Source organism: Brassica oleracea, chromosome C9 (genome assembly GCF_000695525.1).
Source record: "Brassica oleracea var. oleracea cultivar TO1000 chromosome C9, BOL, whole genome shotgun sequence".
NCBI classification, from domain to species: Eukaryota; Viridiplantae; Streptophyta; class Magnoliopsida; order Brassicales; family Brassicaceae; genus Brassica; species Brassica oleracea.
In genome coordinates this window covers 44,136,499-44,157,519 of record NC_027756.1, presented here as the reverse complement: position 1 = coordinate 44,157,519, position 21,021 = coordinate 44,136,499, and the positions used below count along the sequence as shown (strand labels likewise).

Below are 21,021 nucleotides of genomic sequence, written 5' to 3'. Positions count from 1 at the left end.
ATGGCTGATCCAAAACGGAGCAGTCGTTCCAGAGGAAGCAAAAACGAGTAGAGGCTGTGGACATCAATGGATCCGTCCTCTCTTGCAGTTTTGCGCGATATCATGCATCCTCTACAAAAAAATGGTAGTCCCTAAACACTCTTAACTCCACCATACAATAGCTTGTTCCACACCTAGACCGTCTACCCTGAATAGTGCCTGTGATGAGAAGCTCACGCTACTCTTAAATGAATGTAGGGAGTTTTGTCTCGATAGTGTTGCTTTTTCAGGTTTGAGATGTAGAGTATGGAGCCGATTTTTGAACAGCAGTCAGTGGAGTTCCGTTCCGTTAAGGGTGTGTTGTCCTAGTTTTACTGCTTATATGGTTCATAGATTCGTGGTTAAAGTATGGTTGCTGAGAATAGGAGACTTCCCACACTTTCAAACTTTTCTCCCTATTCTTGATACTTGACATTGTTTGAGGACAAACAAGGATCTAAGTCTGGGGAAATTGATATATGGTGTTTTTGGCATCTTGTATATATGTTTTCTAATTGGTTTTCAAGTCTTTATCGAGTCTTCCTAGTCTTTTTCGAGTCATTACAGGTTTGGAGTTGCATTGGATGGGAGATGAACCAGCTGGAACAAAAGAGACAGAAAAGAGTGCAATTTGGAGTTTTTCACGCAGAGCAGTCTGACAGAGCAACCTGAGCGCTTGCTCCAGCGGCAGAGATTTTTAAGGAAGTTTCCAAATATTCCGGGATTTTACCTAGGGCTCCCCCCTTTTTCTCCTGCAACCGCCAGAGACCTGCAATATATATTCTCTTATTATTCTAGACATTCTACCCTACACTTTAGAGAGATTTTGGAGAGAGAAAAGTTGTACTCTTGTTAAGGGAGAAGAATCTCTACATCATTTGGAGAAGATTTCTAAACCCTCTTTGCTTTTTATTATTAATTCAGACATGTTTTCTTCATCTGTTATCTCTGTGATTTCTCTGTCCATGGCTGAGTAATCCACTTGCTTAGTCTAGGGTGTTAGGGTGTTAGATCCGTGAGTTAAACATAGATAAGTGATCCATTGATTGTCTTCATTCATAACTGTTCTTAATACTTGCATTAAACTGGCCGCTTAATGTTAGATCCTAGGTTTAACCTGTTCATTAACCGTGTAATAGGTTGCTAGATCTGTTATGAATGAGCATTGCATCCCTAGTCAGCGAGAGTAGATATTAGGGTGTATTGTGAACATATCGTACTTGATCTCTAAAGCTTGCTAGTGCGTCTTGATCCAAACGAGAGTTTAGGCATCAAGACCGACTTGCAAAGGAATCAATACCACGAGAGTGGGTTGATTCAACCTGAGTGATCCGAGTTCTGGACTTACTTTTAGTTGAACTTGAATAATTGTTTGGCTCACACTTGTTTAACACCCGATCAAACCACCCTAGGCTAGCATTCTTAATCATCTGAAAAACCTTAAATAAATCTCTTACTTGCTTGTTATGAAATCAACTTTAAAATCCCCATATTGTTTTAGCTTGATATTGATCCTATAGAAATAAAGTGTAATCATTGGTCTCTGTGGATTTGATCCTAAAGTGCTACATCGACATACCATTCGATTGTGGCAGTGTGCACAATAGGTTAATTGGTGTGCGTATACACGTAATATCAGCAGTGCTCGAAAACAATAGTCTTTCGTTCTTCATAGGGATGCCGAGTTCCAGTTTGGTTTATAGAGTCTTAATTGAGTCGGTATCTTGATAACAAAAAAAAATATTACGTATATTAAATTTTTTTCTGAAATTTTATATGTCAACACTTTAAAAACAAATTAAGTTTAAATTCTCTATACATATTAAGTTTAATATAAATAAAATTTTCTAAAATTAAAGAACTTAAAAATATAAATAATAATGAATTATAATATTATTAAAAATTAAAAAAGCATATTTAAACGATATAAATTTAGAAATGATTCTTTCATATTTTTAAGATGTTTTCTATATTTTTTTCCAAATAAAGAAGTTTTTGTACCAAATATTGTAAGAATTGATTAATATTCATTAATAGTTGATGGAAACACAAACCATTATATACTGATGATGTCAAACTAGGCACAAGAATAAAAATATTATAAAGGTACATAATACAAACACCAAATCATAAATAATATATTTAAGCATTTTATCATATAAGATAAATATACATAATTATCAAATTATAAATACGAAACGTACTAGCGCAACTTACGGGCCATATTCTAGTAAATTTTATAATCGATGTGGGTTTGTATTTTAAAAGAAAATATCATATCTTTTTAAATCATGATCCATGTGGGTTTATATTTTACTTTTTATTTACGGGCTTTTGATTTTTTTTATTGTCAGTTTTGTATTATAAAAGAACCCAAAGTTTAATACTCCCTCCGTTTTTTAATATAAATTGTTTTAGAATTATGCACATAGATTAAAAAATAATTAATTTTTTATATTTTCTAAACAAAAATATCATTAATTATCTACCTAATCATAAATCAACCAATAATAAAATAAAAAGTATATTATCATTGGTCATATAACATTAAGTGTTAATAAATTCTACATAGAAAACCGAAACGTCATATAATTTGGAACATAAAAATTTCTCTAAAACGATTTATATTAAAAAACGGAGGGAGTATTAAAAATATTTTCATATTATTGGAAAGTAGCTGGTATTTTCACCATTTCCCTATAAATACATGTGTTATAGTGCTGGGTTCAAACATTCTCAGTAGACGAACAGTTCAATTCTTTGTTCTTCACTTTTTTCTTTTGTTCTTCACTTAGGTTTTTGAGTTTCAACTATGGAATCAAATCGTGTTAAGTTTCTTGAGAACAAGACCTTGCTCGTCACTGGCGCTTCTGGTTTCCTCGCTAAAGGTAATTCTTTGTACTTAGTCTCCTGTACTGCAAGAAATCAACTGAGTAAATATTGGAGGCTTGGAGCAACGATGATCAAAAGATATATATATATTAAAGCAACTTTATTAATAATAAATCCACTCATGTAATTCATGAATTTATATATTGTTTATGAATAGTTTTAATATTTAAACATAGTTTTCGTGGAGCGAGTTCTGAGTTTGCAACCAAACGTGAAGAGGCTTTACCTCCTCGTAAGAGCATCTGGTAAGAAATCCGCGGAATAACGGTTACACAGTGAGGTATTTATATATACGAAAACTATGAACCAAATTTTTTAGTTTGATATTTCACACGAAAATGACTTTCTGATTCTTTTTTTACTTTGAAACAGGTTTTCGAGAAAGATTTGTTTAGGGTGTTAAGAAACAATATTGGTGATGAAACTTTAAACGCCCTAATCTCGGAAAAGGTTGTTCCTGTTCCAGGCGACACATCACTAAACAATATGGGAGTGAGTGACTCTAATCTTGTACAAGATATGATGCAAGAGATCGACATTGTTTTCCATGCAGCTGCCACCACGAGATTTGACGAAAGGTAGTTGTACATTTGCTTCATAATTGTTATATAAAAATTGTTATTGACAACCATATTAATAGCCTTTGGTTCGCTTGTATGTGAAAAAGATACGATGTTGCACTTCGGATCAACACATTTGGAGCACTCAATGTCCTTAACTTTGCTAAGAAGTGTGTGAAAGCAAAATTGCTTCTCCATGTCTCAACTGGTGAATCACTTAAACTCTTTTTTTCTGAATCAAAGAAGGATATGTTAAATCTCAGACTAGTTATGAGGTCTTTAAAAAAACAATTTTTTCTTTCCCTTGAACTCATTTAAACCTTCTATTGTCAAATTCATATCATATACATGCAAAACCTAGAGATTTTTTTTTATTAAAACAAATTTTTTTTCCATTGAACTCATTTAAACCTTTTATTGTCAAATTCATATTATACACATGCAAAACCTTTTATTGGCCAGAAGCTTGGAACAAATTATAAGTAAATTCAGTTGATATCAAATTTAACTTAATAATCATTTACCCGAACAAATTTTAAGTAAATTCATGTCATCTAGGCATGGAAAAAAACCAAGAATCCAAGTTTCAAACCGAATCCAAAAAAAAGAATGTATCCAATCCAAGATATACAAAACCCCGAATGAATCTTGTATAATGGTATAAAAACATATCTAAATCCAGTGTGTTATCAACTGAATCTGAATAGGTAATCCGAACTCCCCAAATCCAAAACTCAAAATTCAAAAAACTAGATCCGAAGATCCAAATTAGTATTCAAAATAAGTATTTAAAAACGAAATTAATATTCTAAATACTCAATTTCATTTTTATTTTGATATGATATCTAAAAATTGTATTTAAAATTAAGTAAGTACCATAAATACTCAGTTTCATATTTGTCTTGTGATATGATATCTAAAATACATGAACCCAAACCAAAATAATCTGAATCTTAAATAAGTATGATTTCAAAATTATATCAAATCAGAAGTGTTATTAATCCGAACTAGAACTATATTAAGTAATATTCAAATAGAGTTTAAGAGGCAGAACCCGAAAACCAGGAAAACTCAACTCAACCCAAACCAAATTTTGCTTATATGTTGTTCTAATCTTGTTAAAATAATTGATTTTTAAGTTAAAATTGATGTCAATTAAATTTGTATCTAATTTGTTTCAACCAAAATAAGTTTACATATTTATGGATCATTGAAAGTTTTTTATTTTGATGGATCATTGAAATTTTTGTGCTTCTTAGTGAAATTGCGAGGTTCAGAAATTTACCGTGACTTTTGTTCTTATTTCATTAAAACGTTATTTTGATTTCTGTTAAAAATAAAGGTCTTTTAACTGAAAATTAAAATTGTTTAAATTTATACATAATTTAGCTTAGTCAACACATGTTTATTTGTTTTGGATTAAGTGCTGGTTCTTTTTCAGCGAAAGTGTGTAAAATTAATATTTGTTTGTTTGTTTTCTCTCTTTATTATAATATTCATACATATTTGTTTTTGTCTAGCTTATGTTTGTGGGGAAAGATCGGGACTTATACAAGAGATACCTTTTGCAATGGGAGAAACTCTTCACAGAAAAAACAAGGTAGATATCAATATCGAAATGCAACTGGTAGAGCAGAAATCGAAACAATTCGTTGAACAAGGTTGTTCAGAAGAAGAAACTAAACATGCTATGAGAGATCTTGGGTTGAAAAGGTTTGTGTTCATATGCCAAAATTATAAATACTATGAAGTAAAATTTATTTTCTATGGTACGATTGTTAAAAAAACTGTGAAGTAACTTGAGGCACGTTGTTCACACATAATGTTTATCAGGGCAAAGCTTTTTGGATTGCCAAATACATATGCCTTCACCAAAGTAATGGGAGAGATGTTTCTTGGACACTATAGAGAAAACATGTCTATTGTAATAATACGCCCCACAATGATCACAAGCACTTTCTCGGACCCATTTCCCGGTTGGATTGAAGGCGTCAAGTAAGTAATCACCATTTGTTTTTACTTCTTGTTGTCAATATGAATGTTACTATCTATTGTTCATCCGAGTATATAGTTTTCTCTGACTCAACTTCTTTTGTGGTTATGTATATGTGAAGAACTTTAGACACTGCGATTCTATCATACGGAAAGGGAATGCTTACGTGTTTTCTAATTGATCAAAAAGCAGCATGTGATATAGTAAGTTCACTAGGAACATTAATAAATCTGTGTGTACAAGATAAATTAAGATTCTGTTTTTACTAGCTTGATTCTAACACGAAATGTATGTCCATTACAAGATACCCGTTGACATGGTGGCAAATGCAATGATCGCGACCGCAGCCGAACACTTCAATGATTCAGGAAGTCATACAGTTTACCATGTCGCCTCATCTTATCGGAATCCAATAATATATAAGCAAATTGCTAATATTATGAATCGTTATTTCAAGAAAAGCCCTCTGCTCGGTCGCAGTGGTATGCCTATAGTACCAAAAGATTTAGTACTTTTATCCACAATGGCTATGTTCCGTCTCTACATGGGCCTTCGCTTTAAACTACCTTTGCAGGTACATTTACAAATCGCACGTGAAATAGATTTTTCTCTACGAGTGTCATTCATACTTTAAATTCACTATCTCTGATTTTATCTGTTTTTCTTTTCTTTAGATGTTGGGATTACTTAGCATAACTTGGGATTACTTAGCATAACTTTCCCATCACAATTTGGAGATAAATATCAACATCACAACCGTAAATTTAAGATGGCCATGAGATTGGTGAAAATTTATGAGCCTTATCTACTCTTCAAGGGCATGTATGTCTCTCTATCTCCCACATTTCTTTCTACTTTCCTTTTAATACATGTCTACTAGATATGTGGTGGAGATAAGGGACTGAAAGGTTTCTTCTATATATATGATCTCCAGTTCATTTTGCCATGCCTTGAGTCACTGTCTAAAAATATAATTAATTTGAATTATATTGTATTTACATGTAGATTCGATGATAAAAACCTGGAAACATTACGAATCAAGAATGAAGCCAAAGAGAGGAACGACATACCCGGGTTCAGCCCCAAATTCATTGATTGGGAAGATTATTTTATCAATACACATATCCCTGGCCTCGTTACACACGTTCTAAATAAATAAACAAACTCCAAATACAAGAAATAAAATATTTTTTTAAAAAAAGGTATTATATGAAGTCAAATTTGAAGATATTGCATTATGTGGTTTAGCGTGCCTACAATATATAATAATTAGTCAATATAAGTTCTAAAAATAATGTTGTCTACCAACAAATCTTCGGGAAATCGGCCAATTCATGCATCAACAGAGGCTAACGGTCCCGATCAATACATAAACACGTTACATGTGCGAAAACATACCTCAACTAGTATAAAATTCAATTTTCCATACATGAATTTACAAAATTGGTTTTTAACATACATTGACCTGATTTCCGTTAGTCAAACATTGCGGAATAAGAGTTTTCGTTAACCGGTAACATGAAATTGGCCAATTCTTACATCAACATGGGTCAATGTTCTAGATCAATACATAAACAATTTACATGTGTGAAAACATACGTCAACTAATACAAAATTTAAATTCAATATATGAACTTTTGAAATCTGGTTTTAACATATATTGACATAATTTCCACTAGTCAAACATTACCGAAGATAAATTGTCTGTCACATGTTGATTAAGTGAGATTTTTATTAAATTATGTGCTAAATGGCTAAGAAAAATAAATCATTTAGGTCAAATGATTTCGTTCTCGTGTAAATCATTAGTTAGATTCTCTTTAACTTTTTGTTTTTCGTCTTTTTCGGCAAAAAACCTAACACAGAGAAGACAACAGAGGAAAAAATCGAACATAAGGAAACGGGAATGTCTAACTTATCGAACAAAAGAGGAATTATGATTGGATAAGGTAAACATTCTCGTTTTTTTCTATTCGATTTTGTTCTTTGTTTTTTTTATGTATTAAGTTTTTCGCCGAAAAAGTCGAAGAACAAAAAGTTAAAGAAAAAAACTAACTAATGAGTTACACGAAAATAAAATCGTTTGGTCTAAATGATTTATTTTTTCTCAGTCAATTACCACGTAATATGGTTTAATTAGAACAAAATCATTTGGCCTAAATGATCTATCTTTCTCGATCAATTATAACGTAATATGGTTTATTTACCACATAATACAATAAAAATCTCACTTAATCAACACGTGACATACAATTTATCTTCGGTAATGTCAGACTAGTGTAAATTAGGTCAATGTATGTTAAACCAAATTTCAAAAGTTCATGTATTGAATTTAAATTTTGTATTAGATGATGTATGTTTTCGCACATGTAAAGTGTTTATGTATTGATCCGGACCGTTGACCCCTGTTGATGTAGGAATTGGCCAATTTCATGTTACCGGTTAATGAAAACTCTTATTGCGTAACGTTTGACTAACGGAAATTAAGTCAGTGTATGCTAAACCCCAATTTTGTAAGTTCATGTATGGAAAATTGAATTTTATACTAGTTGATGTATGTTTTCGCACATGTAACATGTTTATGTACTGATCGGGACCGTTAGCCCCTGTTGACGTATAAATTGGCCGATTTCCCACAAATCTTCCAACGCCTGAGAATGGGGAGCGCCAGGCGCCAGCATGAATTTCTCATCCCCCGTTTTCTTTTTTTTTTTTAGTCGTTTTGAACTGGAACTGTAGAATTTGAAACCCACATACAGTCCAGAAGCTCAAAAACGTAAACACGAAGAGTTCTCCAAATATCATCTTCTTGTCAAAAACCAAAAATGCTGCTAATTTTGTCCTCAAAGAACTTGGACCCCTACGGTTTGAGACTCATTTTCTGGTGTCGCCTCTCACCTCAAGTGCAAGAGGGCTAGCACTTCTGTGGAAAAAAGAGATTGGCATTCAGATTCTATCATCCAATCTGAACTACTCAGATTACATTTAAGAACACAACTTTCAATAGTGCTTTTGTCTACGAAACACCAGAAATCCCAAACAGACATGCAGTGTGGGACAATCTCTCATCAATCTCAGAGTCACGTGATCGGCCCTGGTTCCTGACATGCGATTTTAATGAGATAATAGACAATTCAGAAAAATCTGGAGGAAAAGAAAGACATAAGAGCTCCTTCACTGGTTTCTGATCCTTCCTATCGTCATGTGATCTTTTCGATCTTAAACATACTGGCAATTTTCTCTCCTGGAGAGGCAAGCGTCACATAGTGTACTGACGTCTGGATCGGTTCATGGAATATAGCTCCTGGTATGACCTATTTCCGACTGACCGGTCTCACTACCTTCCGTTCAAAGGCTCTGATCATAGACCACTCCTTGATATACCATGGATTTTATCCACTTTTAGCCATGGTATATACATGTTTTTAAATTCATTATAGTTGTTTTGGAGTCTTTTTAGTATATTTTCAGGTTTTGGAGTGATTTGGAGGAAAATGGTGATTTTGGTACATTTTGGAGATAAAATGAGAAAAACCTGTAGCTGACCATCGAACCAGTCCAGTGGTCGATGATTGAAGATGATAATCGATCGACACACACCTTGTGTTGTCGATCGACGGCAAAGCGCGCAAAGACCAGACTTGGTTCCAGCCGATTTAAAGCCCAAGTCCCACAAGAATTATCAAATTGCCCCTGACGAGTTTGAACCTAATATTTATGTGCTCTGCCATTGTTCTAGGCAACACATGCTTTCATACTTTCTTACACAGCAAAATACTTAGAGTTTTAGGTTTGGAGAGAAGATCCAAGACTCATTCAGAGATTTGTGATTGGAACTCCAAGTTTTTGTACTCCTATCTATTCTATGCAATTTTATTATTATCTTGTTATGAATTGATTAACTATGTCTGAGTAGTTCTCTTTGTTAGATTTAGGGTTCAGATATCCATGAGGGATTAGCCCAAAATATAGAATTGCTAAGTTGTTAGGATATCAATCAATTGAACTGTTCTTTAATGCTTGTGTTCTAGAGTAGCTAACTAGGATCTCGTCTATAGATAATTGGGCGCAAGCGGAAGCATGGTCCTTTGTCTGATCTAGTTTACATTGTGCTAGGATTGTTAGAAACAAGCGACATCTGATTTAGTTTAACATAGTGAACAAGTCAAACCTGCGTGGTAAAGCTTTCTAGAAGGAACTTCGATCGACAACTCAGTAGTTGCATCGATCGACGGGCTAAAATGTGTATCGATTGACAATCCATAATTGGTATTGATCGACACTTTCTCAAGACCAACAAGCGACAACTAAGGTCTTAGATCTAGACAATAGATAGTCTAAAAATATGGAAGTTGATCGACTATTCTTTAGTTTGAGTTCTAGAATATCCAACATACACTTAGTCTCTATATCTCTATAATCCTAATTGTCTGACTAAAACCCTTAAGTCTAACACATTTCATATCTGTTTAAAACCCAATCAATCAACCGAGCAATTACCTTGCTCACCACTGCTATTTACATTTAAACATGTTTGCCTAGCTTAACCACATAACTACTAGATCTTTTGTGTGTCTTAGCTCCTTGTGAATTTTATCCCTAAGTGCTACAACTTGACCTCTTATTTGAGAGAGTACAAATCACTCCTTAGGGTAATTTGAGTGATATCACTTCTCTCAACCTTTGATTCAAAAAGGAAGAAGCAACAGAAAGCTTTCAGATAAGATAGAAGACATCATGACAATTCGGAAGTTACAGAGTCTGAACCTGACTTTGCCCCAAAGGATAAGCAAGTGTAGACACGCCATAGCTGAGTGGAGAAAACTCAACTACACAAATAGTCAGAAGGCGATTGTGGAGATATGGAATGAACTAGATGCATCCATGAAAAACCTCCAGGCTGATGATCTCTTGATCTCATTCATCAACCATAAACTCTTGAAAGCTTATAAATCAGAAGAGGAGTTCTGGAAGCAGCGAAGTCGTCTACTCTTGTTGACGCTTGGAGATAAAAATACGGGATCATTCCATGCCACAACAAAGGGACGAAGAGCATGGAAGAATCCCTATTTTTATCTCTAAGAGTCAGCCAGAGTTGACGGCTTCGCTGTTTCGAGAACTAATATACATGAATGTTATAACAAGTGAACATTCTTACATATTATTATAATTAAAAAAAAAACTTTCCAATATATAAAATTAATATACATGAATGTATTGTACTATTTATTATAAGTGTAAGAATATTCACCAATCTTCTCTATTAAAAGCGAAGTACCATTTTTATGTACTATAAAATAGTCATCCTAGATCCATATAATCAATTACATTTATTTGATTATTTAAATCTAATGTATTAAAATTGAAGTATAAATAAGATTTTACCCTTGATTTTCTTTGATATTTACAAGCAATGTCATCTATCTTATTAAAATAGGAGTACAAATAAAAAATAACCCTAAGATTTACTACTTATTTATAATGGCATGCCATTGAAGTTATTAATAACATACCTTTTACGATTCTTTGTTTTTTCCTCTTTAATTAATGAATTTACAAAATAAAATTCTAACAAAACAATTATGGCAACAATAATTAATAAACCTAGCTTTTTTTTTTGTCTTTTCTTATTTAGTATATATATGTGTGTCTGGATATAATTAATTCCATATATACATTTCGTAATTAAATACATACATTGTATGGTAATTATTTTACTAATTCCATATATACACAATAATTGATTCGATATTAATTAAGCTACCTTTTTCGATTTTTTTCCTTATTAATTCTTTACCTAGCTTTAAATAGTTATTTAAAAATATTGTTTTGAAAGCTATATAATTATATTTTTATTATTTATAAGTAATAACTAAAATAAAAGTCACATTAACAGAATCATTTACATAATATATATATTAATATATAAATATATTATGTTATATATAATTTCATATAAAAAATAGTCCAATGTAAATTTAGTATGATAAATGTTGAAAAGTATAAAATATATAACTGCATATATATTGAATGATATATACAACAATTTTATTATGAATTATCATTAAATTTTGATCCATAAAAAAAATAAAATTACCTTTTTGTGGATATATACTGGTCATATTCTAAAATATCGATGATACAATTGACGGTTTACAAGATAAAACGAAATTATTCAATATAAACTATAAAATTGTTGTTTAAAAATTACTCAATATTTATTTATAAAAAAGAAAAAAAAAACAAACATTCGCGCGGGTGCGCGGATTAAGCTCTAGTTCCTATTTATGATCAACTATTTAATTATTTTACTATATACTTTAATCATTTAAACTAACTGAACAAAAAAAATCTTCCAATTATTTTCTGATTCAGTTTTGGCATGTTATTTAAATATGCTATATGTTGTGATTTTTTTTTAAAGATATCTTGTGATCATATTTAGCTATAATTTTGATTTTGTTGGTAAAACTTATATTTACTTCCTTGATTAAACAAGACTAACGTGTTCATAACAAGATATACTTATTGTTCAAACCACCTTAATCAACAACCGGTTGCATGTTTGGTTTTACATTGACTAAAGTGTTTTTAAAAGTTAAATTATCTAATTATATCAAAACTTTTAACATTTACTTCTAATACTCCCATTTTCTTAAAACACTAGCTTAAGATCCGCGCAATTGCGTGGGATGAATGTTATATATAAAAATATTTTTATATATTATAATTTATTTGTATTCATTTACATATTATTTATATAATTAAATTAGAGTAAGCACATAAATCAAAACAATACATCTTGTTTACTTACGATACTTTTTTGGTAAATTAATCAAAACAATCATTTTATTTATTTTATATGGTATATAACTAAATTTCAATGACATGGATATATATATATATATATATATATATATATATATATATATATTATATTTTAATATAAATATTTATGATTGAGAATTCATTATCATATGATAAACATAAAATTTCTATTGCAATTTTTTTGAATGCAAATTTCAAAACTAAAATATTAAGGTTTCAATAATTTTCAATACAAACTTAGAAATTATCATATTTAAGTATTTTTCTATGCTATATAGTTTAATTTAAAACTATATTTAATATATAAGATGAATGTCTAGTGAATGAGACTTCATATTCATACGATTTATGATCATTTGTATCTTGTTATTACTAAAAAAAGTTAAGGAGTTTTTGCAAAATTGACTCAAAACATGAAGTCAACCACAAAACAAACCTATGTTTTTTTTGCCCTATTCACCCCACAAGTTCACATTATTTACAAAAATGCCATTAGTTTTTTTTTCTTTTCGAAATGACATTTTTACTCTCTCAACCTCATCATCTTCATGTATTTAAAAAATTGTCATTGCCATCAATACATCAACCACCATGACCAACCAATTTGAATCTCTTAATGCATCTCAAGTCGATTTACACTTCTTCTTTCTCAATTCCTATCAACTAAAAACAACATTTCTTTCAATTTCTCTCTATATTCATCCAAAAAAATCCCAAGATTTTGATTCTAAAATTTTTATGGTTCATTGAGCCATTGAAGCTTGTGATTCTTGGTGGGTCACTTTTGTTTGAGATTCTGGGTGCTTGGAAAAGACTTATGTGTGCTAAACAAGTTATCTCACTGGTTGAAACTATGAAATTGAGATTTTTTTCCAGATCTGTTCGTCCAGACGACTTACAGGTTAGTCTTCTGGCTGTAGACGACTTACCTGGAAGTCGTCTGGTCAATGCAGAGGTTAGTTTTGCAATTGACTTTTAATTTATTTTTTTCTGGACGACTTACAGGTTAGTCGTCCACCTTTGTTTGATAAAAAAAAATCGAGATGACTTACATGTAAGTCGTCTAGGAAAAACAGGTTAGTTTTGCATTTGACCGGAATGTGTCAGAAATTTAACTTTTCCTGGACGACTTACAAGTTAGTCGTCCAGTAGAAAATTAAAAAATTAATATTTTTTTTTCTAGACGACTTACATGTAAGTCGTCTCAGGTTAGTTTTGCAATTGAAATATTAAACAAAAAATATTTTTTTCTAGACGACTTACACGGAAGTCGTCCGTCTGACGACTTACATGTAAGTTGTCCAGGATTTTATTCCGAGATTCTGGTCAAACCTTGTTTATCTTGGATGACTTATAGGTTAGTCGGATAGGAAAAAAACTCAAGAAGACTAACGTGTAAGTCGTTTAGAAAAAAAACAAATTTTTTGTTTAATAATTCAATAGCAAAACTAACCTGAGACGACTTACAAGTTAGTCGTCTAGAAAAAAAAATATTAATTTTTTTTAATTTTCTACTGAACAACTAACTTGTAAGTCGTCGAGGAAAAGTCAAATTTCTGACACATTCCGGTCAAATGCAAAGCTAACCCGTTTTTCCTAGACTACTTAGTCTCGATTTTTTTTTTATCAAACAAAGGTTGACGACTAACCTGTAAGTCGTCTAGGTTAAAAATCAATTGCAAAACTAACCTAAATGGACGAGAAGTCGTCCAGACGACCTCCGTGGAAGTCGTCTGCGTCAATGTTTAATAAACATTCATTTTCTCTAAACCTATAAAGACTTTTTAATATTTTTTTGTTAATTCATGTATATTAGTTAATATTAGGGCTTCGGAATGAAATTTATAACTTAATTGGTGATATTTATGAGGTTACCAACATTCACGTTAATTAAAATTTGTAACTGATCCGAGAAGACTTCCGTGTATAAGAGTGATAAGTAAATTCAAGATATGTAAAACTTATATTTTCAAAATATGTGTTCTCCCTTAGTTTTACTAAATTTGACTAAGTTTTTCAACACAAACTTGTAAAAAATGTGATATGCTTTGACTAGTTACTATTGTTTGTTTCTATCTCTTAAGTTTTATTGTTATAGTCACCAATGATGATTATTGTTATGAGTTGGAAGAAGGGTTAAAATGCTTCTTAAAATATTGTATCAATATGAGGCTACCAACATTCTTATTTATTAAGATGAGAAGAAGGCCATTGGAGTTTATTATTGCATATGGGATCTCCAAAGATAAGAAAAAGGCTATTGAAGTATATTATTTCATTGATTTGTAAATGTGTAAACACATTGTTAGCACATATATTACATCTTGGGAAACATTATTACTGATTTTACAAAAAATTCACAAATAAAAGAGTAGACATGCAAATAAAAAAAAGACCACAAACAAAACTATTATAGATCATTCCTCTACAAAGACAAGTTTGGACTCCACTTGATATGGAAGAAGACTTCGTCAGAAGACTTCCTGGAAGTCGTGTAGCGCATTATATTTTAGACGACTAACAGGTAAGTCGTCTCAGAAGTCTTCCAGATCTGAAAAATCTGAATATAAAAAACATTCAAAAGGCTTAAAAACAGAAAAAATGAGTGGAAGATTAGATAAATCTACATTTATAGAACACACAAAAATACATATTTAAAATTAATAGATCTACCTTTAAATAAGTGGAAGATGAGAACCATCTGATTAAAAACCTGCAAAAAAAAGAAGATAAATTAGTGAGAAAGACATGAGACATAACTGAAAAATTCATATAAAGTTTGGTGTTTTCAACTAAAAGAGATTAGAATGGGTTTGGAGAGTTTTAGTTTGAGAAAAAAGTAAGAACTTTATACAACAGAAAGTTACCAAATGAAGAAAAATCAGACATAAAACTTACCAAAACGCTCAGATTTGTTATGAAAGGAAGAGACATGGGAGAAGACTCCGTCAGACGACTTCCTGGAAGTCATCTAGCGCATTATATTTTATACGACTAACAGGTATGTCGTCCCAGACGTCTTCCAGATCTGAAAAACTTGCATATCCATATCCAGATCTGAAAAACTTGCATATCCAAAAACGTTCAAATGGCTTAAAAACAGAGAAAGTGAGTGGAAGATTAGATAAATATACTTTTATAGAACACACAAAAATACATATCTAAAACTGATAGATCTACCTTTAAATGAGTGGAAGATGAGAACCATGTGATGAAAAACCTGCAAAAACAAGATAAATTAGTGAGAAAGACATGAGACAAAAATAATAAATTGATATAAAGTTTAGTGTTTATAAGTTTAAAGAAATTAGAGAGAGGTTGAAGAGTTTTAGAATGATGAACATTACATTTTTGTTGCAGCCATTTGAGAGAAGTAGAGTGAGTGTGCAAATTTTTTTTTATATAGGGAGACAAAAAATCCAATTAGGTTAAATATTTTTGATTCAGACGACTTCATAGACGACTTACTTGTAAGTCACCCAGAAGACTTTAATATTTTTAGCGGGAAACTAAAATATTTTTAGCGGAAAACTAAAATAGAAGACTTCCTAGACGACTTACAAATAAGTCGTCTGGTTTAAATTATTTAAGCGGGAAAATAATTTTTTAAAAAATTTTACGCGGAAATATTTGGACGACTTACATGTAAGTCGTCTGATTTAAATTATTCACTAGACGACTTACAAGTTAGTCGTCTAGACCCTAAACATAACCCATAAACTTAATTAACTAACTAAACACTTTATAAAATCAAATTAAACTTCAAAAGTGTTTACTATACACAAAAATAAACACTTATAGGTAAAAATTAATTTTTCAAAAAAACATTCAAGCTTTCCAAAATCTAACCCTAAGAATACATACAATACTACAACATATGTTGTCAAACCATAAAACCAAAGAATATCATGATTATCTACTTTCACTCATCTATACTGAAAACTATTCAATTTTATTATATCTTAATTTACATTACTTAAAACAGTTTATAATTACATGATTTTAATTTTTCATTTGTCAAAATAGTTTTTAAAATATTTATAAATTATTTTTAAGATCAACTACACCAGACGATTTCCAGCATCTCAGACGACTCAGATGACTTACTAGGGTTATATTCGTAAAGATGACCCTAGTTTGGTCACAATGGGCTGGCTGTAATTTCACAAGGCTTTTAGGTTAGTTTTGCATTTGATTCAAGTTTGGGTATATTTTTGCAATCAAAGTCAAGTTTTGAGTCATATTTGGTAAATCTCCCAAAAGTTAAACCATTGATTACAAAATTTTAGCGTGAGACATTTAACGGTTTTAGTAATTTATAGTTGTTTTAAAAATTAAAAATATAACATATAATTGTTTTTTATTATATGGTTATGTGATTGTTTAATATCTTTTAATAATATAAAATTAAACAAAAAAAGAGTTAAGATACAAAAATTGGTATCAAATATTTATTATTCATAATCATTAATTGTCATATATACGTTAATCATATTAAGCAACTCCGTATATTTTATTTAAGGAAAGTTTGAGAATATTATTTTGTACACAATTTATTATTTAATAGTTTGTTTGATAAAAAGTATAGTATAAGTTAAGGTGGACCAACCTATATCTCTAAAAATTCTGAATTTCATCCTCACGGTGACACGTGGCTACAAAACAATGTTGTAATGTTTCTCAATTAATATATAAGGGATATCAAAATAACTCAACATAATCCAGCCCAACTTATATTTAACTGGTGGAACATTTTTGATTATAACACGGATTCAAAAATATATTTGCAATTTTTTGTTATTTTTTATTAGGGGTGGGCAAAAAACCGAAACAAACCAAAACAACCCGACCCAACCGAACTCAAGCTGATCCAAACCAAACCAAAGTATATGTCTAAACCATTTGGTTCAAGATTTTATCAACCCAAAATGATTTGATTTGGTTTGATTTAAACCAAACCGAACTAAAAATTGAAGTGTTTTTTTAGTTAGATTAATTATATAAACTAATAATATTAAGATTTACTATATTTAGCCATTTAACCTAAAAACTAAATATAATGTTATATATTTTACTTCTAAACATGAATAGAATAAACAACTTAAAAAAATATGAATCTCATACATTAACATCAAAACCGAAAAATTACTTATGATATTTATGTTAGGTTTGAAGATAATAGTATAAAATTATTAGATAACATCTTCTACACTTTTATTGTGATGTTTAGATTTACGTTTAAATATGAAAAAATTATGATTTAATCTCAAATGATGATTTAGTTATGTTTTAATAAATTCTATTTTTATAACTGAACTAGACCAAAACTAAGAAGTCAACTCAATTGAACTGAACAAAAAAAATTAAGCCGAACCAAACACAAGCGAAACTGAACTAAAACCAAACCAAACCGTACACAAACCAATCCAAACTAATTTGGACTGGCGTTGGTTACAGTTTTCTTAGACCCACATAAACTAAACCGAACCGATCCCAAACCAAACCCGTAATAAAGCAAAATGCCCACCCTATTTTCATAAGTTCAAATACTTAATATATTTAGTACCTTAAAATAATATTAATATTCATAAATTTTAGATGAAATTAAACATATATATGCATAATACAATAATAAATTCCCTTAATAAAAAAATATTAAAAATTTAAATAACTGAAAAGAAATTAGGCATAACATTGGTCAAAATTCTTCTCCAAACCTAAAATTTTTAAACATTTATAAACAACTAACATATATTAGACACATAAATTTAAACATATATACAAAACTTAAAAATACATAAATAATTTGGGTCAAAATCTAGTTTCTTTTAAAAAAACTGTTCTCATTTAAAACGGATGAAATCTCCACATATAAGCTGTTAGAGGTTTAAATTATTTTTTTGGTAGATTTTATAAGAAAATATTAAGATTGTTCTCATTTTATTTATAAAATATATGGATTTTTAAAATATGACCTAAAATTTCAAGCCAAACACAAAAATAGCCCATGTTTTTTTTGAAACTTTCTTTTTTCCTACTCACCGTAGAAGTTCGAGTTATTCACGAAAATGCCGTTACTATTTTTTTACTTTTTCTGAAAATGAGTTTTTTACATTATCATCCTCATCTTCACCAAGTATTTACAATATTATCATTGCCATCAATACACTGACCACCATGAACAACCAATTTGAAGCTCTTAATGAACCAAAGTTTCGATTTTTACTCTTCATATCGCATTACTTATGCACACAAATCACATCTCTTTCACTCTCTTCAAATTCATGTAAAAAAAACTAATATTTTGATTCCAAGCTTTGTAAAGTTCATAGAGACATTGGAGCTCATGATTCGTTGTCATTAACGACTTGGGGGCTTTTGTAGTGAAATTTTGGGTGCTTAGAGAAGCTAAACAAGTCATCTCACAGGTTTAAGGTATGAAATCGTTTTTTTCCCAGATCCGTTCGCCAAGAATTTCAGAAGACTTCGCTAGATGTATTCTCCATCAAGAACACTTTCCTAGAAGTCTTCTAACTTTCCTTTATTAAGAAAAAAATAAAATAAAATCCCAGAGAAGTCTTCTCGGATATACATGTTAGTTTTGCAATTGACCGAAGTTTATCAGAAATTTGATTTTTATAGAAGACTTCTCGGGAAGTCTTTTCGGGGAAAACTTCTATAGAAGTCTTCTGAAAGTTTTCCCGAAATCTTTTCACTGTTGCAAGAAGTCTGTGTGGGTTACTTTTGCAATTGAAAAATAATAGTAAAATATTTAATATTAATGAAAAGACTTCTTGAGAAGTCTTCTTAAATTTTATTATGGTTTTGGTCAAACATTTGGTTACGAGAGAAGACTTCTACAAGTCAAATATAGTCAGTTGCAATAAGTCTACATGGAATACTTTTGCAATTGACTATATTTGACTTTTTGCAACATTGAGAGGACTTTCAGAAGACTTTTATAGAAGTCTTTTCCGAGAAAACTTCCCGAGAAGTCTTCTATAAAAAGTCAAATCTCTGACAAACTTCGGTCAATTGCAAAACTAAGCTGTTTATCCTAGAAGACTTCTCAGCATTTTTGAGAATTTTCAAATTCAAAAGTAAGCCAATATTTACAAAGTAAAACCTCTCAAGATGTCTTATGCAGAGTAGACTTCTTAAGAAATCTTCTTTCGTAAATTTACAATTGCAAAAATGATCTAAATAGAAGACTTCTTAAGAAGTCTAAGAAGTCTTCTTGGAGAAGAATCTTCTCTAAGAGCACTTCTTAGGAAGTCTTCTACGTCAATAGTTGATAAACTTTCATTTTCTCTACAATTAAAATGATGTTTAATATTTTCTTATTAATTCATGTGTATTAGTCAATATTTGGGCTCCTGGAAAATTCATAACTTATTTGGTGATAATTATGAGATCTCAAATATTTATGTTTACTAATGTTTCTAGCTAATTCGAGAAGACTTCGCCAGAATATTTCTAGCTAATTCTGGAGAAGTCTTATACGTTAGATTTTCAAAAGTGTTAAGTAACTTCAAGGTATGTTTTTAACTTTCAAAAGTGTTAAGTAACTTCAAGAATATCAAGTCATGTGGTTTAATGTATCCTTTTAAATCATAAGATATAATTTTTAACTTACATGAGAATTAAATTTTCAATTTTCACTTAAAATTTAAGTTTGATCTTTTGTGAATTTGATTAAGTTTTCTTGTGAAGTCTTCTCTCTTAGTTTTTTGATTTTCCTGGAGAAATGTTCTGGAAAAGTCTTCTACGTTAAATTTTCAAGAGTGTTAAGTAACTTCAAGTTATGTTTTTAACTTTCAAAAGTGTTAACTAACTTTAAGAATATCAAGTCATGTGGTTTAATGTATCTTTTAAAATCATAAGATATCATTTTTAACTTACATGAGATTTAAAATTTCAACTTTCACTTAAAATTCAAGTTTGATCTTTTTGTAAATTTGACTAAGTTTTCTTGTGAAGTCTTCTCTCTTAGTTTTAGTAAATTTAACTAAGTTTTTGTGTTGTTGTGTTTTGTTATGATTGGATAGAATGGTTAAATGAAATTCTTGGTATGTTGTATCAATACTTCAATAATGTCAAGTACTTTTGGCAAAACATGAACATATTTACAAAATTCTTTTGATTAACATCTCTTCAAGTTTACTAAAAAATTTACAACTAAAATAGTACACATACAAATTATAAAACATACCATAAATAAAACTATTACACATGGAGCTAGATATCATTCCTCAACATAGATAAGCTTGGACTGCACTTGACACCATTCCTTTGTACCACTTTGGACAAGAGACTTGAGAAGACTTCCCGAAGACTTCGTAGGAAGTCTTCTAGCATAAAATAGATTAGAAGACTTCCCGAAGATTTCGTAGGAAGTCTTCTAGCATAAAATGAATTAAAAGACTTCCCAAGAAGTCTTCCAAAGTCTCACTCAGATCTGAAAGAATCTGAATATTCAAATGCATTTAAATGACTTTAAAACAAAGAAAGCTTCAAAAATAAATTTTTTTATGCTAATAAATAAAACAATCACATTAGGTTGAATTTATAACTTTTTAGAATCTAATATATAAAACACACAAAATACATATCCAAAATTTGTACCACTTTGGCAAAAAACTTTGGAAGACTTCCTGAAGACTTCGTGGGACGTCTTCTAGCATAAAATGCGTTAAAAGACTTCCCAAGAAATCTTCCGAGAGTGTTCCA

General features: G+C 30.5%; 1 pseudogene; it reads left to right on the top strand.

The window, feature by feature from the left end:
* Positions 1–2,830: 2,830 nt before the first annotated feature.
* LOC106317173 lies at positions 2,831–6,622 on the top strand (annotated as a pseudogene).
* Positions 6,623–21,021: the final 14,399 nt, after the last annotated feature.